The following is a 20,677-nucleotide window of genomic DNA, read 5'->3' on the forward strand; positions in this document are numbered from 1 at the left end:
AGGATAAAATAATCTCAATATTAGCTCTAAGCGTAACCCAAGATTAAAACTGATCTAGAAGGAGGAAATGGTGGAGTAATAGAATGGTTTGGAATAGATTTAATTCACTCTAATTCTTTGTAAATTTGGCAAAATCATTCTGGTTTGGAATTTTAGCCTGAACCAATAGCTCACTACAATAAGCAGCTACTGCTTTTTTCCTGTCTGCAATTTGAGTTGGATGCATCCACATTTTAACTACTTTAATTTCTTCAGAGGGAAAAATCTTGTCACCAGCTATGAATACTCGAAAATTGCAGCTGCCTTGTTTGCTACATTACAAATACAGGCTGAAATGCTGCATTGGCAAAACTCTTCCCAAATTTCACTAGGCCCAGGTTTTCCCTCACGGGATACTTTGGTTCTTCCACCATCTATCTGACTAATTGCTGTAATGAGATTTGCAAAGAGCAAGCCTGAAATTCAGCTGTGAAGTCCAAAGTGAGCTATTGCCTCAAATTCACTTTCCATGAGCATTCTCACAGAGAAGGCAGGAGCGCTGAAATGTGCAGGGAAAATGAACAAAACAGACCTGCAAACATCATTAAGTCCAAACTCGGTTTAGGGATCAAATTCCCTTGCAAAGAAGGATCTTTTTCTTTTAATATTATTTCAGCTCTGCAAATTTCATACCTCAAAACTGCCTGTGAAAAAAAGAAAAATCAAAACCAGAGAAATGGGAAAATGTATGGGTGATGTGACAGAGTTTGCCAGATGTTCCACACACGTGAGAAAATGAGCTGGGAGCACTCCCCTCTCCAGATGTGCTGCTGAGATGGGCAGCACCCTTGGAGCTCTCCCTGTCCTGTTCTCCTCCCTGCCCTCCGTCCATGGCCACTGCACACCCTGCTTGGCTCCTTGGGGGATTCTGGTGCCATGGCTGTAGCTGCATGGAGTCCAGTAATGATGATTTTTGCAAACCAAACTGAACACGCCTTGGTTTTTAGGGCAGATATTCAGGATATCATCTGCTTCTCTTGCTTCAAAGCACTTTAACATTGGCTCCCTTCTCTCACCCCACTCTTTGCCCAATTTTTTTTTTTCCAATGGGCATTAGGAGTCCTCCTTCAAAATCTGTGGAAATGTTATGAAGAAATGAATGTAGGTAATGTGCTGGGCTTCTGGGGGCAACCTTCAGATGCTGAAAATAAAGGAGCGCTGGAATAACGTGCTAAGAAGAGCAAGTAGAAAATTTTGGGACACACTCCCACCCTGGCATGCCCCCAGGCTGTGAAAACATCTGATTGTCTGTATAAGCAAAATATTTCCTGATGGTGCAGTGTTCACTTTTTATTTATACCCAGACTTTCTTCTTCAAAACACAGAAGGATATTAATGCCTAATGCCCACTCAGTTCCAGTAATTAAATTTTGGCCTATGCACAATTTAGGTAGACTTATGTTTTAAAGTGCATCACAAATATCAACTCAGACAATATTGATAGTGAAAAGTGTCTGTTTTGAAACTCCCCAGGTTTCTTCCTCACCTGAAACAAGTGATGATCTAGACAGGGACTTGCACAGAAATGTTGTCCAAGTCTTTGCCACCGAAGAGTTTAATATGAAAATGTTTTGCTATCTGTACGCAGCAGTTTCTGCGTTTCCTAAAGCAAACCTCACTTTTGTGTAAGAATTTGCAGCTTAAAAATAAATTCTATGTGAATTCAGCTTCCTCAGTCTTATTGTCAGAAAATCTTAGTTATGAAACTGTAGGATTTGTGACACTTGTAATTTTCTCTTGGCAACTTTCTGCAGCTGTTTGTGGTAAACTGTCCTGAAACGATTTCTTCTTTTAAGTTTAATAAGGCTGGTGAGCAGCCTTGTTTTCTTTGCATTTGCACACCAGCAGACCAACTATGTTCTTCACTATTACATGGATTTTCCATCTGCCCTCAGAAATTTTGGTAATGTTGGGTTATGGTTTTCATATTCCTCCTTTTTTTTTCCTTTTTTTCTTTTTTCTTTTTTTTTTACAAGCTGTTTTGGGTAGGCATGGCAGGTGCAAGATGGTTATTCAATTGAAATTCTAGAATACATATATATATTCTTAATTTTTGAGTTCTCCGTCATTCTCTTTCCACTGCCTCACTGTAGCTCTGTAATTGATTTTCCTGTCAGGTCCATCACTGCCTTGGACTTCCAGAGGTCACATTTGCTCCTGATTCTCTAATACACAGCTATCAACTTCATTAAATACAGCACCCCATGTTGTTTTATCTGGTTGTAGGTGCTGGGACAGCTCTGTGGTGTAAGGAATTGGTTTTGCAATCAGGACTTGGCAAAGAGCAAACCAGGAAAGGGGGTGCCCAGATCAGAATGAGTCTGCCAGGCTCATTTTCTCCTTGCTTTTAGTGCTGGATTTATTTTGTCGGCCTCTCGAGGAAGTGGAACTTAGAGATGTTTGAGAGTTAGCTGGAAACAAATTCATTTACATTCCTGAGGTGAAAAGAATATCAAACAAAGTCTCTTTCACTTCTTACCTTCTGTTGGCCAAACCTGAGTCTGATCAGGGAAGCCCTGTGGTCCAAGGCTTGATTTGGAGGTTATAAGGAAACCCAGAATGTTTAATTGGAATAAAACATCATAGCTCTGTGGCTCCAGATGGCTCTGGGTTTGAACAGGCAGCAGAGCTGAGCAGGAGTCCCTGTGTTTCCAGCAGGACACTTGCTGGGAAGGCAGAGGGGGCTTCTGGCTCTCTGCAAATCCCTCTGGGCCGTAGGTACAGCTGAGCTGCCATTCTGTGCATCCCAAATAAAGTGCTCAGTAATTTGCTTATTTATAACCTGAGTCTGTGTCAGGATATGGAACTGGAGCTGGTTCCCAGGCAGAAATGGTCCTGGGGGAGGTAGGAAAGTGAAAAAGATGCTCCTACAGGAAGGAGGTCTTGCACAAGGTCAAGCTCCTTCAAACTGGTAATGAAATGTTCAATCCCATTAGCTCCTGATCACAGTTCTAAAATAAAATATTTCATTGTTTGCTTCGGAGCCAGGGTTAAGTTGTATGTTAAAATTGATAATAGTAAATCATAACATTAGGAAAAATATCCTGTTTCATACATACTTCTCTTTAATGGCATATTGTTAGGAACCAAATAGGAAAAAAAATATCAGATTTCCTATCCCTTATCTGCAAAGGTCTTCACTCAGTTAAAATGGCCAACATTTCCATATGGACTCCAACTGCTGAATGCATAACTGAAATAGAGATGTGGGGCATAAATAACCTGCGAGATCATTTTCTAAAATGCAGACCATTAATATCTAAAATTGGTCGTGGGATAAACCCTGCAAAGAGAAAAGGAAAAAGAGAAAGTAGCATAGGAAGTTTCAAAACCAGATAAAGCAGATTTAGGTAACAGGTTCTCCTAATATCTGTCAGTCAGTGATTTTCCTGATAGATGATGTCTCAGGGGTTTCCATGGAGCAGAGAGAGCTCCCCGCTGCTGTGCCTTCTACAGGATGGAGGAGAAGCCACCTCAGGCCAAAAAATAGAGAAAACTGAGAGTCTGAGCTGTTGATTCTTTTGCTGCTTTTCTGTTAAGGTTGGGATTAAATTGTGAGATGGTATTTTTTGATGTTTATTAGTTTTTATCTATATTATAGTCTCATAAGTTGTGAGATTTATAGTATTTTATTCTAATAAGGTTTAAATGGAAACATATTTCTCTCTCTACAAGGCTTTTTAAGGATAAATTGTCTAATTAAGAAATGATACTTAAATTATTTTCACTTTTACTTAATAGCTAATTACTTGTGTCCTGCAATGTGGATTTTTTTATTTAATTACACAATACTGCTTGAAGGAGGACTAACTTCTGCTTTAAAAACTTTTATAATACTTTATATATAATTACTATATTCTAAAACTTTAAAAAGTTTTAGAATATAGTAATATAATATCATATAGTTTTCTACTATATGATATTATACATTCTATTCAAACTACACGCAATTTCAGTTTTATCATTCAGTTTTGGAGTTTAGTTTATGGTATCAGGTCAAATGTAGTTTTCTCTTGGGGGGTGAGTGTCTGTCAGTACAGAAAGTCTAAAATTGTCAGTAAGCAGGGTTCTGACACTGAGCCTGCACCTCTGTCCCAAAGGCTTGCTCAGAGCTCTCAGCAGCTTGAAACACACTGTTGAGAAATTCCTATGGAGTAGGGGCACGGAGGCTTTGTCAGGAATGTTTGATCATATCCTTTTGTGAAACCTAAATACTTTCCAGAGTCAGAGACTGCTGCCCTCAGAAGAGGACAGCTAAGTAAATTCAGCATTTTTAAGCAGTAACCCTTCCCAGCATTAGCCATGCAAGCACAACTCCAGCTGGAATTAGAAGAATGTGTGGAGATGCATTGATTTTATCAATATTTTATTCAAATTCCTTTTCAGTTAGAGAGCCCACCTATTGCCACCTTTTATCATTGCAGGTTTAGTTCTGAATGGTGTAAAATCTTTTGATTTAAAGTTTTGTCATGATTCTTCTAAGGCTATACTGTCACAGATATATTGTGCCTTTCCAGCAGAACTTCTGCAGAACTTATAAAGCAATAAACCAGATTTTCTCTCTCAGAGATGATGAATGGAAACTTTCATCCTTTCTTCTGTCCTTTTTAAAAACAAAATATCTCAGATTAACTTCATCCTTTCCCAACTGTAAGCATGGTTGGCTGCTTTCAGAAAAGTTATTTAATGTTTTGCCTGCCATTTTTGCCCATTTATTAAAGTGAAAGACTGATTCTACTCCCTGATGCTTGAACTGTAACCATTGCATGAAGCACTCAGGATCTGCAAAGAGCAGAAGCATTTGTTTAGAAGGAAATGGAAAATGTAACATTTCTTAGTACTACAAGGTGGTTTGCACGTGACAAATTACTTCAGACAGGAGTGGTTATGCAGTAGAAGAAAAGATATTTACTGTAGTGAGATGGAGTTGCATTTCCAAGGTCAGTATTTTCCCTCATGCTCTAGACAGAACTTGAAGGAATCTTTGGTGCACACACTGTAATTTCAAATTTGGAAGAAGCATAGTCAGGAAGAAGCATGTTTCTGCTGCCTGGCATGCAGGGTTTGCACGCCTGTGAGGTTGTTTTAGTAATACAAAGCATTTGAGGCGAGTGTCAGGTTTGGTTTAGCCCCTTCAATCTTCAGTTAAGGAACTCTCCACTCTTTGTTTTAGGTTTGCCTGGCCTTGTTAATTTACTAATTTGGTCATTTGCTTGGGAACAAAACCAATACTTTTAAGGAACCAGATGACACACATGATTGACAAGTGCCAAAAAGTAGATTTCTCACTGCTTTAAGGGCATACATCTCTGTTGGGAGAGGGGATGTGAGAATCTTGGCTTTACAAAGTCTTTTCCTGAGCACATTTTGATCCATAAGGAATAAACATTACTTCCTAACTGGCAGATCCATGTCATGGCTATCTTTAAGAAATTACCTCTCCAGTCTGGCCAAAGAGGAAGGTCAGCTGGGCAGATGGAAAGCTTTGGGAGCCAAGGATGAGGGGCTAAAATATGCTTATCCTTGCTGGATATACGAGCATTGCATGGACAAACCTGGGGAGCCTTCATTGCTGGCAGACCAGGAAAGGCAGCTCTGCTTTGCTCCCAGAGAGGAAAGACTGGAGGGGGTATGACAAGCTGAATTCTGCCACATTCTAAGCAAGGCCTTCCTTCCGTGATGAGTAATTAGGAGAATGTGCAAAGACTGCATTTTCCTGGCTCAGATTAAGGGATCAGACTTCCCTGGACAGAGTCTCTCTCAGAACCACAGACCCAGCCGTGTCTGCCCAATGCTCAGTGCCATCCTTCCCTCCAGCAGTGAGACCCCTCAGGTTTGGGGCTGGCTGTGGTTGCAGAATAGTCACAGCTTTTCCCTGGGACAGCTCTCACCCTGTCCCTCCCAGTCTGTGCACTGTCAGTCCCTGTGCAATGACAGACCACAGAAGCTGCTCCAAGGCTTGAAGAGAGATTGTCCTCAAGAGGATTTATTGTCAGCTCAATCGGGGCACTGTGCACCACCTCCAGCTCCAGCAGGGACCTGGGGCCATGTGTGACATTCACAAATACTATATACACACATGCATGCATATGGATCTATTAGTTGTGGTTATTTAGCTGCTAATGGGGTGATTAGCAAAGGACAATGCATTAAATGAATCCCTTGTGCAAGCACATTGTTTTACACAGAGTCACACCAGCAATAATTAGGGCCCTCATTCCTACCTCCCTGCTTCTTCCCTATCTGATTAGGGAAAGAAAAGAAGTCCCCAGCCCAATTAAGCCTCCCAGCTGGGAGAAGTGTAAATTTTTGAGGCTGTTCCTTTCTCCAGCTTGGCTGTCTCCTCATTAATTATTATAAACATATTAGTTACAGTAGTTTGTTTTAGAAGGTAAACAGAAATAAAACATTATGAAAAGTGATACAGTAGTGCAGACCACAAGTATGCCCAACTCTGTCTGTGGATTCCCATAAATGTCAATATTTTCATTAGATGACTGGTGCTCCTACTGAAGTGGCCAGCACTGTTCCAGTAAATCATTATTTTCTTTCCATCCCTTTGAATATGAGCTCCCTCCTGCTGTTTGAGCATCCAGTCCTATATGGTGGAGTGATCACAGCATCTGAAACGCCCTCACAACTGAGATCAGAAAACAAGTGGAATATTCCTCCCTGATCACAAGAAGAGGGGCTGGGAAGGGATTTCCAAACAGAGCTTATTTGTGCCACCTGGAAAGCAGCCTTTGCCCTAGCTCTGATTGATAGTGACAGCTTAAATCCATCAATATCGCACACATCCATCCCATTTGCAGGCAGTAGGGATGCCTGTCTTGTGGGCATCCCAAATCCAGCAAGGCTCATTGGGAAGCTGCCTCTGTAGTCCCAGGAGTGCTGCCTTTAATTCTTCCAGGAAAGGAGCATCACCAGCATTTGTGGAACTCTGGAATTCCCATTGAATTTCCCTGGGTGACTCTCCAGCTTCAGCTGCTGGAGCAGGAATTGTTAATGCATTTTTTAAAATGAAATAGTTTCACATCCATCTATCTATGGGCTTGGTATCTAAGGGTTACAAGGCAGAGCTTTCTTATGAATATAATAATTTTAAAATACATTCCCATGGCTAAGAAAATTTCACTCTGAAAAAATGAATTTTCTTTCCTTTTGAGCTGTAATCAGTTATAAATTCAAGAGGTCCACGACCAGTCCAGTACAGTGTTAATAATTCTAGAACTTGCAGACACAAGTAACACCCCAAAACAAAGCATAACAGCCCAACTGAAATGTCCTTGGGATGGGGATAAAAGTCTAGGAAAAATCTGATCATTTATACAGGAGCTGGGAAGCTTGAAAATCATTCTTTTAATGATACAGGAATGGAGCAAACAGCAGAGGAATTGTATATTAATTAGGCCCAGTGTCATATGTGCATGCCATATCCCATCTTGGCTTGTCAGGAGATAGCTGGGTGGATAATCAGCTGTGTCACAGAAGAGTCTGACAGATCCTGTCCAGCATTCCCAAGTTTTGGCCAGAGCAAGCTGTGCTGTCACATCCATCCTCATGCTCTCTCCTGCATCCTCAGAGAGGATTTTTGCTGGAGTCCTTCAGTCAGCCATTCCCCTGCCTTCCCTGGGCCATCTCTGATGGGGCAGGTGTGAGCCTTCATCCTTTGCCACGTGTCCCAAATGTCCCCTTTCCTTTTGCCAGGGGTACAAAGTTACTGAGCTCCTCGACAGCTCCTGCCATTTGTTACAAATCCATTCCACCTCATATATTCACTCCAGTTTGTTTCCAAAGCTTTAAGCTGCCTGCCTCTGGGGAGCATCCAGGTTTCATATCCATATGTTCAGATGGAAATAACATTTGAGTTGAAGATTCATGGTTTGGTCTATGAGTTGCTGATTTGGCCTTTAAGACGTAGATTTTCAACAACTGAATCTCGTTTAAACTGGTAAGTGCAGCTGCTGCCCTGCCAATTTGTGACCTTATTTCCTTCTGGATGTCCCCACTGGCTTGCATGCTGCTGCCAAGGTATGTAAACTGACCTATAGGTATTCCCTTGCCCTCTGAAGTAATTCTTCAGCTGGGAGTTGCTGGGGCTTTCATTAGATTGACTTTAGAAAACTGATTATGAATCACATCTGCTTGTGATTAAAAACAATTTGTTGTGATTGCAGGGGGGAAATGTTATTTTTGTGCAGTGTAGCTGCTGCCTTGGTTGCAGTTGGTTTTGGAGGTTTCCATCTGCTGGACACCTCTGTGTGCTCCCAGCTCTGCTCTGTTTTCAGCATCACGGGACAGCACACAGTGTTTGCATATCAGCCTGAATTTGTCACTTCTGAGTCCCCAGTACAAATGTCTTGGTGCCTTTTGTCCACAAAGTAGCCTTTAACCCACATCAGTGGGAAAAATGCCAGCTTCCAGGCATGATCATACCTGTGATAGCAGAGGCACACAGAAAACCAAAAAAGACCCAATTTTCCTGAAACAAAATATTCACAAGCTCTTTTCTTTTGTTTTTCTCAACTGCTTTTCTGTCATTGCAACATAAGTGAGGTTTGTTGAGTTTTAAATTAAAATTTCACTAAAAAGGCTCTGAAAAGGGATGTACTTGAAGTGAAAGTCCTTTCTGACCTCTCCTCTATGCTCAGCTTGTGCAATAGGGTTTGTTCCCTGGGCAGACTTTTGATTCAGAAAGTGTAGTAACTACAGAGTGTTTCTAAAACACTCTGATCTGACACAGTGCTGCAGCAGTAAGTGCAAGAATTGCATGTAGGAAGGGATTATGCACCAAAAATTCAGATGTGTGTGCTTTTCTTTCATTTTCAGGTTGTCTTCTTGTCTATTTGCAGAAAGAGATGAATAAGATCCCCAGGTTCATTATTATTCCATTCTCACCAGCCTTGTTTCATATATTTTATTATGTTTCCCATTACTCATTCCCTTCACTGAATACATAAAATATTTTCCTTACTTGTCATCTTAATACAAACTTTCCCAGGAGCTTTTATCGCTTTACTTGCTCTTTTCTTGCAATTTGCAGTTGCCATGGAACTGAGATAAGACAATAAAAATCAGCCCATCTATTTAGAATACTTTTGCCCAGAAGCATAGATGTATGTATAGATGGATGTGTTAGAGAATGAGATATAAAATATATATATTCTGCAAGTTTTTGTAAGCGTGCGCAACTTATTTTACGTAGCTTGTGCAGCTCAGTGCTTCAAAAACTGTCATCTGATGTCCCTGAGTGTGCCCCCAAGCAGTCAGTGACTACTCCAGCTTCACACCACTAGCACCTCAGCCAGAATTAACTCATTCATGGAGATTTTATGCACAGCCCGTGCACCTGAGAAGTTGCAACTCTGCTGTTCACATTTGTTTTATTTTGCACTCGCTCGAGTTAGGCTTTTAGTGTGGCAGTGGTGCTTGCTCTGAGCCAATATTAAAGACAGTAAATTGTGGTTTTCCTCAGTTATTGTGGGGGGAAAAGTGCAGTGGGAATGGCAGGTGCTGCTGGACAGCCTCGGGTGCCCCTCGGGCTCCCCAGGGAGCTGCGGGGCTCTGGAAAGGGCTCCTGCCCTGCTGGCACTGCAGGGGCAGTGACTCATTAAAACACCAGCGTGTGTTATGGGGTTGCCAAGGGAACGAGATAATTGAAGTAATTGTTTTTGCAAATTCTCCAGTTGGTATTCAGCGTGTAAGGCTGCCTGTCACTGGGCAGGCAGAGCAGAGCCATGTGGGCTGTAGCCAGCTTTTCTGGGAACCAAAAATGCCTTTTCAGTATGGACAGTGCATATTCCTGCAAGGGTTTTGGGTTGGGGTTTTGGTTTTTGGGTTGTTTTATTTTTCTTTTCCATTTCACAGGACGCAATGCTTTTTTTCCGAGCCAGTTTTTGCCCCTCTGAGACTCGTTGCAGATCCAGCAGCTGCAGATCTGGTTCTCTCCTTACATTTAAATAAACATTCCTGTCCTGACTGGCAAAAGCCCTGTCTCTGGTTTCCTCGGTACCTGCATAGGCAGGGCTGCTAATGCTGCTGCTGCCGAGCAGATGCTGATGCTATCAGCAAACCTGTTCCGAGAGAAAGCGCACTCAAAACCCCTCCTCCATCGATAAGTGCAAGCCTGCAGATGCTTCCAAAATATCCAGATTGGCTGCCGGTAGCAGGGGATCGCTTCGGCAAACAGCTGGATCTCATCTCCGGGCACGTTTCTGCTCGTGTAGGGTTGGCAAAGTTTGCTCTTCTTACACCGGGAGGAAAAGCAGCAGCTCCAGCCAGAGCCGGCTCGGCGTGGAACATCCCTGTGCATCCCCTCTGCCCTGCACATCCCTGTGCATCCCCTCTGCCCTGCGCATCCCTGTGCATTCCCCCTGCACATCCCTGTGCATCCCCCCTTCCCTGCACATCCCTGTGCATCCCCTCTGCCCTGCGCATCCCCTCTGCACACACCTGCCCATCCCTGTGCATCCCCCTGCCCTGCACATCCCTGTGCATCCCCTCTGCCCTGCGCATCCCTGTGCATTCCCCCTGCACATCCCTGTGCATCCCCCCTGCCCTGCACATCCCTGTGCATCCCCCTTGCACATCCCTGCGCATCCTTGTGCATCCCCTCTGCCCTGTGCATCCCCCCTTCCCTGCACATCCCTGTGCATCCCCTCTGCCCTGTGCATCCCCCCAGCACATCCCTGCACATCCCTGTGCATCCCCCCTGCCCTGTGCATCCCAGCACATCCCTGCACATCCCCCCAGCACATCCCTGTGCATCCCCCCTTCCCAGCACATCCCTGCACATCCCTCCTTCCCTGCACATCTCTGTGCATCCCCCCTGCCGTGCCCATCCCCATCCTTCCAGAGCGCCACCATCCCTGCAGGCAGCACGGGGAAGCTTCTGCTTTCAGTACACACTCATGGATCTGTGCTCGGTATTTTGCTGGAAGTAGGGGTATTCATTTCACTCATGACCCGAGGCAAATTTAAATGTAGGCTTCCAGAAGTGTTAAAACAGTATAGACAGAGTTTAATGGGCCAGACTCCAAGCTCTATAAATTTAACTATTCCCATACACCCAGTGTAACTTACAAGTTGATTAAAACATGTGTGAATTGATTCCTGTAGACTGACACTTCACGGGTGGCTTTAGACTGAGAAATTATCTGGTTTTGCTTTATAAAGTGCCCTGTATCTCGTGCACATGGCTTGGAAGTTGTTTGAGAAAACCTGAGGCTCTTGGGCTGCTGGACTGACCGGGCTGACAGCTTGGCAGGGAGACAACAGACAGATTATCATTTTCCTTTTATTGCCTGAAGGTTGCAGAAAACACAAACAGTATGGTCATGGGGAGAGAGCAAGGATCCCTGCTGCTTTGAGTGGAAAGTGGTCTCAGCCTTGGGCCTAGAGGAGTGCCATCATTTCTGTAGGTTTGATGCTCCAGAGTGAAATATCCATCCCATAACTCCAGGATGGAGTATTTGGAGGCACTACATGGCTCCTCACCAGTGGTAATATGCACCTACTGATCCCCCAAGGAGAAGCAAACCCTTCTGCCCTACACCAAAGCCACTCCTTCACCTCCAGAGAGAGAACTTCAGGGGAGACTTGTGCTTGTGCAAATCCTGCAAGGATATGCCTAAGCACATCTGCTGAGGCAGGAGTGTGACCTCCTGTGAAGCTCTGGTGTCGCTGTCTCCCACCCAAGAGGCTGCAGAGGAGGATTATAGCACTCCTGGCAAGACATCATGGAGCCAATCTTGACTGGTATTGGGCCACCATTAGAAAAGCTTCATAAACTGATCCTGTGTCCCATGCCAGTAAAGATGTCACTCAGAGCTACCACCTTCTCCCTATTTCCACTTGCCTCCTTCCTGCTCTGTTTAATAGCAGTTTCTAATGTTACAAGCAAAGATAGCTGATACACTCCTAGATAAAATGCCTATAAACTTGGTTTTGATAGCAGGAGAATAAGGAAGGGTGTCCAGTTTAAGAAGAAGCTTGTGTGTTTGATTATCCTTGCAGGAAGACTATTTCCACTCCTCTCCATGCAAATACCCAGCTGAGAGACAGCCCAATTTAGGTGCTGTGTTTCAACAGTGCCCAGGGGGTTGTTTCCAAGAGAAAGCAGCCCTTACTCTGTGGGGTTATAAGGTTTAGGATTAAACTCAGCCTGAAGCTGATGGTTTGGGATTTTATTAGAGAAATCATATTAATCTGGCTTTGTTGCCCTGGCTGATCCAGATATCCATCTGGCTGATGGATAAACCAACTCTGCTGGTTGTTTTCAATCTTTGCTTGTGTCCTGCTATTTGTAGGGTGAGCAAGAATGAGAAAGACTGATGAAATGCAAAGTCTGGGATAAAAGGATGGTTTTGCAATGTGGCATGATGGTGTTGTCTACAAAATTAGGCCAAAGCAGTAAAGTCAGTTTTGGAAAGGGAGTGATCTTTGGTGTTCTATTTCCCTAAGAAGGAATACAAGGAGTGTGCTGGGGGCTTTATGATTGCTCTGTCAAATTCCAAGCAAGTGCATTCCTGGGATTTAGCTGGGAAACCAGAGGAGTGTGCATTTTCCATTTGCAAATCGCATTACTTAAATTCCCCATTAACACATATAACTCACTGTCTCTCTGGATAATCCAGCATGCTGGACCATTTCCAGAAAACCCAAGGCAGAAGGGCTGGACATTGCTTGGATTACTGAGACACTTGAGTGGAAGCCTAATTCCACACCCTCTCTGTATTGCTCGGTGTCTAGGTCTTAAAATCTCGCTTTTCAATCTTGATTCTGAAAGGTGATGAGATCTCTGCCCAGCCCCATCCCAGGAGAAGGTCACAGCCTGCCAAAAAATGTTGTATCAAACATCAGTTTAGGAAATATCCTGGAAGAACGGTGCAGGCATTGTGAGAGAAAAAAGGAGGTCATGACACCCCTCACTTGGAAGGCTGAATCCCTGGTATCCATCCACTTATATCTTCTACCTCCACCACTTTGCTGTTTCTCTTCCCAGAAATCCTACTCTTTTTATTCTGTCTGAATAACCTCTGGAGATAACATCATAATTTTACGAGTTCTGCACAAGAGGAACAAAGGCAGCTACAAGCCAACCTCCATGCTTAAAGTGACCCAAGAAGCAAATCTCTATTGAAGTGATTTGAAACCAAAAGTTGGTTTTGATTATTCTTTCCCCCCACCCCCCAACCTCCAGGATCTAATGGAAAAAATGTTCAAGCTCTCTTCAGGGCTGTATGGTTTTAGGTTAGTCTATTAATCTTTATTATCTAAATTAATGGAATTTTTGTATTACATAGATGTTTATATATTATAATCGTTGCCAGTGCTGGAGGTAATGGGTGTTGCCACTACGATATTTTGCATTCTTTGATATTTACGTTACTTTTTAACAGATTGGCCAAAATTCCAAACAAGTGCATAGTCACACTGTTTGCAAACCCAGCTTTGGAGTTCTATCTCCTTAGCCAGGTGAAAAAGCAAAAAGATGAGAGTGAGCAGGATCAGTCTTCCTGCAGGCACTGAGGTCAGGGGTTCTTCCTGCTGCATCCAGCTTGCTGCTCCTGCTTGCACAGTGGATAAAAAAATGGAGAACACAATACTGGTGCATGGATCATTACTGGTCCAGACCACTGCATCAGGCTTCACTTCTGAGATAACATGGTCCTTTTTTCTCTAATTCTTGCCAAGTACAAATGGGAATTTTGCATTTTCTGCTGTGCCCTGCCTCAAGGCAAGGATTCCTTGAAAACACAACTGAACCTCAGACGTTTTCTTTCCTTTACATGGAAAAAAGTTTTTTCTTTGAATGATCCCCCAAAGCATCACAGATCCTTGTTTTTACTTCGTACACTTCAGCCTGAGGAATATAACAGAGCTCTGTGTGTCTAAGGAACAAGATTTCTCCTAGACTGCTCTCCTGAAAGGATATGGGTTTCCCACTATTTAATTCATAATGCATTTAAGCCACTTTTCTTCTTGTCCCAGCTGGAAGCAGAAACTGCCAGAGGTTCATGAAAATGAAAAACGGCGAGTGAAATATATTGTAAATCCAAACTTTCAAACCCCAATAAGGCTTAATTATGATTTCATCCAAAGTGGCTCACGTAATTACTTCTCCCAGGTTTCAATGCTGTAAACCTGTCTTCTGCAGCACACATCCACACTCCCATTGGCTGTGCCAGGAGCTGACCTCCAGATTTATCACTTGAGCTTGAAAACATACAATGATCCTTTAGAACTTGCCAGTTGCTGGAGAGTTTAATATTAGATTAGGAGCACTCTCGAAAGTAAGTAGGAGGAAGTTCACGGAGCACTGAAGAAACTCTATCTATTTATCTAAGGCAAAACTGGCAAATTTCTAAGGTTGTCTCCTCCAGGTACTGTCAAATAGCACTGGAGGTCCCTACATAATTTGAACCAGGAATGATATGTCATTAGAGAAAGTAAAGGGCCTGTCAGAGAGAATTTCCTCTTTGTGTCATGTTGTCACTTTGCTCCCAGCATGATTTGTGTCATCACCAATAATTCCTGCACCCCACAGCAGGTCTGGTTTTACCTTTAATCCAGTGGTTGGATGGACTGGCCAAGCTACACAGGGCTGTGATTTCCAGTGGGCATGAGGCTGACAAATGTAAGAGATTGATTTCAAATGTACACGTGCAATGAAAGGCACGAGGTGATGGTCCAAGAAGAATGCTTTTGCCATAGTCCTCCAGCCTAGTGTTGTTCGTTTTTAATGCTATTAATAAATTAACGTCCTTCATTTGTAGGAACTAGAAGTCTGGTTACTTTCCAGGCCTTATATTCTCTTCATCTGAGGCCTCTGGATCATCAAGTGGCACCAAGAGTGTCTGGAGGTGTATTTCCTTGCTCAGTCATTTGCACAAACAAACTAATCCCCTTCCCAAAGCATTCTTAGTCTCTCAGTTCTGTGTTTCTTGTGACTAAACTCTGCATTATTCATTATTTTATTTTTCGTGCTGCTTGGAAAAGTAACTGTCCCTTCAAAAGCTGCAGGGATCTGTGTGTATGAGATAACTGCTGCTAAAACAAGAAGGAAAGCTAAAAAGCAGTCCCCCTGAAAGTCCAAGTTTTCTCCTCGCACACTGCAATATAAACTTAAAATTCAGTGCCTACCAAAGGGGTTTATGTTGCCTCTTATGCTGTGGAGCTCATTAATGCACAATTATGTATCACAGAACAGTTTGGACTGGAAGTGATAATGTCAGGGGTACAAATCCCCAAAGCCAGCCCCAAACCTCTGTGCACGAAGCTCTTCCTCGCCCAGGTGCTGCAATTCCAACAAACCCCATCCTTCCCTAGGCAAGGCAGCTTTCCCAAAAAAACCCCAACCATCATCATCAGCACCACTTCCTGCACTAACTCCCCTATAAACAGCCACCTTATTTATGCTTCCCAGCAATCTTTCCTGTGAGGAGCAGAATTGCTAATTGCTGGCTTACAGCTCCTTCCTCCCCGCAGCAGTCAGACGAGTGGAGCCTGGCCGCACTCCAGGTTTTTGGCTGCAGAGGGGACGAGCATTTCCAGCCCTCTCATTTGACTTTTCCCCTCCAGAGACACAGGTCTGTGTTTGTAGAGCCTGGTGGGTGATGCTCGTGCAGGGGTGGGAGCTCAGGATATGACCTGGCCCCTTGTCTCCTGGTTTCTGTTTATCCCGAGCAGAAGGGAGGGTTCCTGTGGAGCAGCCCTTAATTTGGGGAAATAATGTGTGGTTTCCACTTGGAAATTCTTAATGAAATAGTCTGTGTAGGCTTGGAAATGAGTCTGTGTTTATCTGAATGCAAATTTTGTTTTCCTGGGCGTGAGCAAATGGCAGGGTAAATTAGGGGACAGAAGTGCTCACTCCAGAATTAAAACATCCAGTGCCAGCTCCACCAGCCCAGAGAAAAGGAAAAGCAGAAATGCAGAAATCCTGCCTGGTTTACAATTTTTCTGTTTCTGAGCTGAGCATCTAATTTCTAGACCAATTTGTTGCTTATCTAGGTCATATGGTTTCCTTCATCTTTCTCAGTTGAAGCTGAGAAAGAAACAGTCCTGGTGTGCTCACCACGGGCAAGAGAGGAGGGATTTTGTCTAGAGACCGAGTTTATCAAGCGGGGCTTGCTCTCACATCCCTCTGTCTTCATGTTTTGTTGTAGCTGTCTTTTTCCCTCGGGGCTTTCCATTGACTGAATTGTCTAAACACTTTGACCACGATTGCCAAATTATACTTTCCTTCAGAGATCACCACGCAGATAAAAGAGTTGAGTCGCTGCCTGCAGAGAGGAGGGGCACTGAGCACGCCGAGTTCTTTGCACTTTCATTTACCAGCTCGAGTATCTTAATTATTAACCTTGTGACAACGAGGGGGCTCTCCCACGGCCCTGGGGACAGAGGTAGGGACTGGCATGGCAGGAGGGGGCAGCAGGCTGCACCCTCCCTTTGTCACAGCACAAAGCTGGGGTGCTTTCGACAGCTGAGCGTGCACATTGCACACCCCTGGATTTGGGGCAGCTTCCCTGGCACCTTGTAAGGGAAGGAAAGGGCAAGGCAGCGTGGCTGCTCGGCCTTTGCTGCTCTCACTCTGCTTTCAGTGCCAAAGAACTGTTTCCACCTACGTATCTAAAGGTGACTTTCATCAAAAGAGAGGAAAAAAAAAAAGTGGCAGCTTTACAGGTATGTAAACACCTTGTTTTACAAACAGCAATATAAAAGCCTGACTTGACCTGACAGCTTTTCTTTAAGGAAAATATTCCCTGCCTGTAATGAATCTCCTGTCACTGATTCCTGGTTCCAGAAACAAACCGTGCTGTTCCAAGAATGTGTTGCACAAGTGAATTCATAACAAAGTAATCATGGAGAAAGCAGGTTCCTTATAGCAAAGCTATTATAAAGCATCTCAGACACGGGTATTTTAATCTCCCAAAGTGTCTCTGTCAGTACTTCCCTTCCTCGGAGCAATTTGGACCAGAATGACAGCAGCAATAATTGAAGGATGAGTCACTGGCTGTATTGTAGGTGAGACATCATTGTGGAGGGAAGGCCAAGAGACAAACCTTTAAAAACAGCCTTGTTTTTATGCTGCTGCTGTCTCACAGCCTGGCAGCCCCGGTGCCCCCAGACTCAGGGCCCATCAGAGCTGTTGCTTCAATTTGAAGTTATCAGTTCACCTCCAGAAAATCCCTGTCACACAAGATCTCAGTCTAAATACAGAAATAAGCATGAGAAAGTTCAGCCCCTGAAACCCAGATTTGCTCTGGGTTTGAACCAGCAGAAGGGAGGCAGTGAGAAAACTCAAATGCTTAATTTTACACCTGAGATCAGGATCCAGCTCTTGTATAAAGTAGCCACCAAGGTTCAGAAAAGCAGGAGCATGAAACCAAGTTTAGAGTTTGAATTAAGGTTTTAAAGTTTTATTCTTTGCAATTTTAGCACTGACAGAGGAGTACTGAAGTTGGAAAGCCTGGGAATGAGATTCAGGGAGAAATGAGGGAGGCAAAGATACCAAAGAAGAAGGGGCAAAAAGAAGGAGGGCAGAGGAAGGGCAGAACTGCCTTTTGCAGATGCTGCTTGAGTTTGGGTGACCTCCGTGGGTTCAGAAGTCCGGGCAGAATTAATTTTGCCATCCACATTATTTGAGCTGCTTTTTTGGCACGTGAGGCAGGAGAAGAGGCTGGAGGGAGCAGGGATCCTGCCTTCCCTGCTGGAGCATGCCTGAAGCTGGCCTTGGGGATGGAGGGCAAGCACGGTGCCACTCAGGCAGCCTGTCCTCTAAACCAAGCACGTGTCACCAGTCTGATTTATTAGCTCACATTAATTAAGCAATTTACTGATTAAAGCAGAGAGGATAAGAACCTGTGTTTCCTACCACTCGTCCCTGTGCAGAAAGATAACATCATTCACTTTTTCGTCTCGGGAAAAAAAACCCTCGAAATTCACATTTTTCCCAGGGTGGGAATGTGGAAAGGGAATTTTATCCTGCAGAGGAGGCACAGGGAGCTGCGTGTACCTGGCACGTTGAAGGATGCACTCAGCAGCTCGGGGGCTGGGGCCCGGCAGGCAGCAAGGGAAGGGTAACATGATCCATCTTTTGTGCGAGGTGAGGGAGCTGCGGAGCCGGGCTGAGCCAGCCAGGAGCGTGCACCGACTAGCACCAAGGCAGGGAAAACAGCTCTTGGAACCGCTTCCATAAATTTTCTTTTCCTTGAAGCATCCGACAGAAAAAGAGAGAGGGGAAGAGAGGGAAAAGGGGGAGGGAGGCAGATGGAAGGGTCCTGCAAACACATCCAGCTCCCAGCAGGGTGTTTGTACAGGGGCCTGAGAGATGACTCCTTGCTCATGCTCGAAGCCTGAAAATTGCTAAGCTGCCCTCCTGCAAAAGAGACTTGTCTTCTGTGCTCTGACACCTTCCCCTCAATACCACGTTTCTGTGCTGGGGAAGTATTTCTTTGTGCTAAGGAAAACGTGAATGGGAAGAAAGTCAGTATAAACACAGCCTCAATCATCAGATATTTCCTATTTTAGTTCTCAGCGCTTTAAACAACAATGAAATATAAACAGAAGTTACTCCTTTCCAACCTCTATTAGTAATGGATGGACCATTAAGTGTTTCCCTCTCCATCACCATGACAACTTGTGTTTAGTCCCATGGCAGCTCCCAGGCCAGTTCAAACGCAGGTTGCATGTTTCAGAAGAGTGTGTGCTGAGCACAGGGGGCAAAGTGACTTCCTCAGCATCCCAAAAAAAGCCTGGTCCAAACCCCTTTTGAAGCCATCAAACCACTGCATTGACTTCATCTGGGGATTTGGAGAAGACCCTGAGTCAGAGTGTGGAGCAGCAAAGCCATGGCTGTTGATGCCCTCAGCATGTCTCCTGGATTAAATAATCATTTTCTTTCATTTTGGAGAGGGAAGAGGACAGTGGGAATCATGGAGGCAAAGAATAAGGCTGGCTAAACACATAAAAGCGTTAAAGTGTTCTATACTGTTTCTAAGAAGTGCTTAGTGAACATATTTCCTATCTAATAAATGTATGACTAAGAATAATATTCAGACAGCTGGAATTCCTTCCAGCAAAGGCTTTGAATGCAAAACAGATCTGAATGCTCCTGGACAGGGAAAAGCAGTTGGTTCTTATTGTAGTCACCAGGGTGAGTTCTCAGCTCTCTTTGCCATCATTCCAGGATATGATACTGCCACCACAGCAGAGACTTCTCTGTGCTTTCTCTCAGGGCCTTCCAAAACAACCCTTTCCTTTATTTTCTACACTGACTCGGGCTGGTGGCTGCTAGGAAATCACAAAGACCCCTGCAATGGGAATTGCCACCAAAAGTCAAAGATAGCTGGGTAGGTATCCCAAATATAACATTCCAAGGGATGAATGGCTCTAGAAACTCAAAGGTACAGCACTGAATGAGGCATCTCCTCTGTGATTGGGGTATTGGGGAGAGGATTTGGGGGGATCCTGGCAATTGGGTCTCCAGGCCATGCACTGTTGGGTGAACATGGAAAGTCACTTTCTTCAAGTCTGTGCAGAACAGGAACAGTCTCCTGCTTTTCAGACTGAAAGGGCAGGATAGATTATTATGGTTGTCCTTTTGGTCCTCTCCAGTTATTTCTCTTGGTGAGCTCAGCTCTTTTATCAGGTAGCAGTGCTCTGAAATCTGAGAGGCTGGACAAGCTTAATCAGGGGTCATTTATGAAATGAGATTAAATTTTACTTGTAGTTCAACAAGAATCCAACTGTGTTATCCCCTGAATCATTGACATGTCAGCCTCTGCAAAACTTACAGAGCCTAAACAAACTATAGGCTGTTGCTAAGTGAAATAATATAATATTATAATATTATTACAGCCATCTGTTGTAATAGCTCTCTGATGGAGACATTGTTTGCTTTTCAGATTTTTCTCAGGTTTGTATGGATGGTATTTCATTTGATTGCTTTTCATCACATTTCATAACACCATTCTTTCCTTAATTTTCAAAAACATGAGGAAGGATATTTTTCCAGGCTGCAGAAAATCCTGAAAGTCAGGAGTGCCCATAGAACAGGAGCAGCAAACAGGGCATTTAGTATTATACTAAATTTCATACATAGTGGCACTGTATGAAATGCAGAGAACTTGTAGACTTCTGTTACTTCTCCATCTCTAGAGATGAGCAGAAGATGCAGCTTCTCATCAGGGGGGAAATTCCTATCTTTAATAACATTTGTGTTGGGACTATTTTTTCCTATTTTCATAGCCCTTCTTGAAAGTTTTGTCATGTGAGTCAGACAGTTCTTGAGATTTTGTCAGACATTATTACCTTCTCTGTGAAATATGTATATGGCTTTGTGCTCTGCATAACCCAGGCTTGTGTAAAGATAAAATATTTAAAAATACACAGTTGGGTTTTCTTTACCTTGGCCTTCTTAAGTATAGAAAATAACCTCTTGTGCTTGTGTCGAAGGAAAGTGTTTCTTTATGGGTTAGTGAAATAAGCCATTCAAAACCACTAAATCCTTCCAAAATACCCTTTCAGAGCTGTCAGAGTGAGAGACCTCAAGCCACAGTGCCAACAGCACGCTGTTAATGCTGCCTGAGGTGGAGGGAAGCAGGAGTTTGACACTGAGCCCATTTAGGAGTGACAC

The sequence above is a fragment of the Zonotrichia albicollis genome, chromosome 5 (genome assembly GCF_047830755.1).
Source record: "Zonotrichia albicollis isolate bZonAlb1 chromosome 5, bZonAlb1.hap1, whole genome shotgun sequence".
In the NCBI taxonomy this organism is placed as follows: domain Eukaryota; kingdom Metazoa; phylum Chordata; class Aves; order Passeriformes; family Passerellidae; genus Zonotrichia; species Zonotrichia albicollis.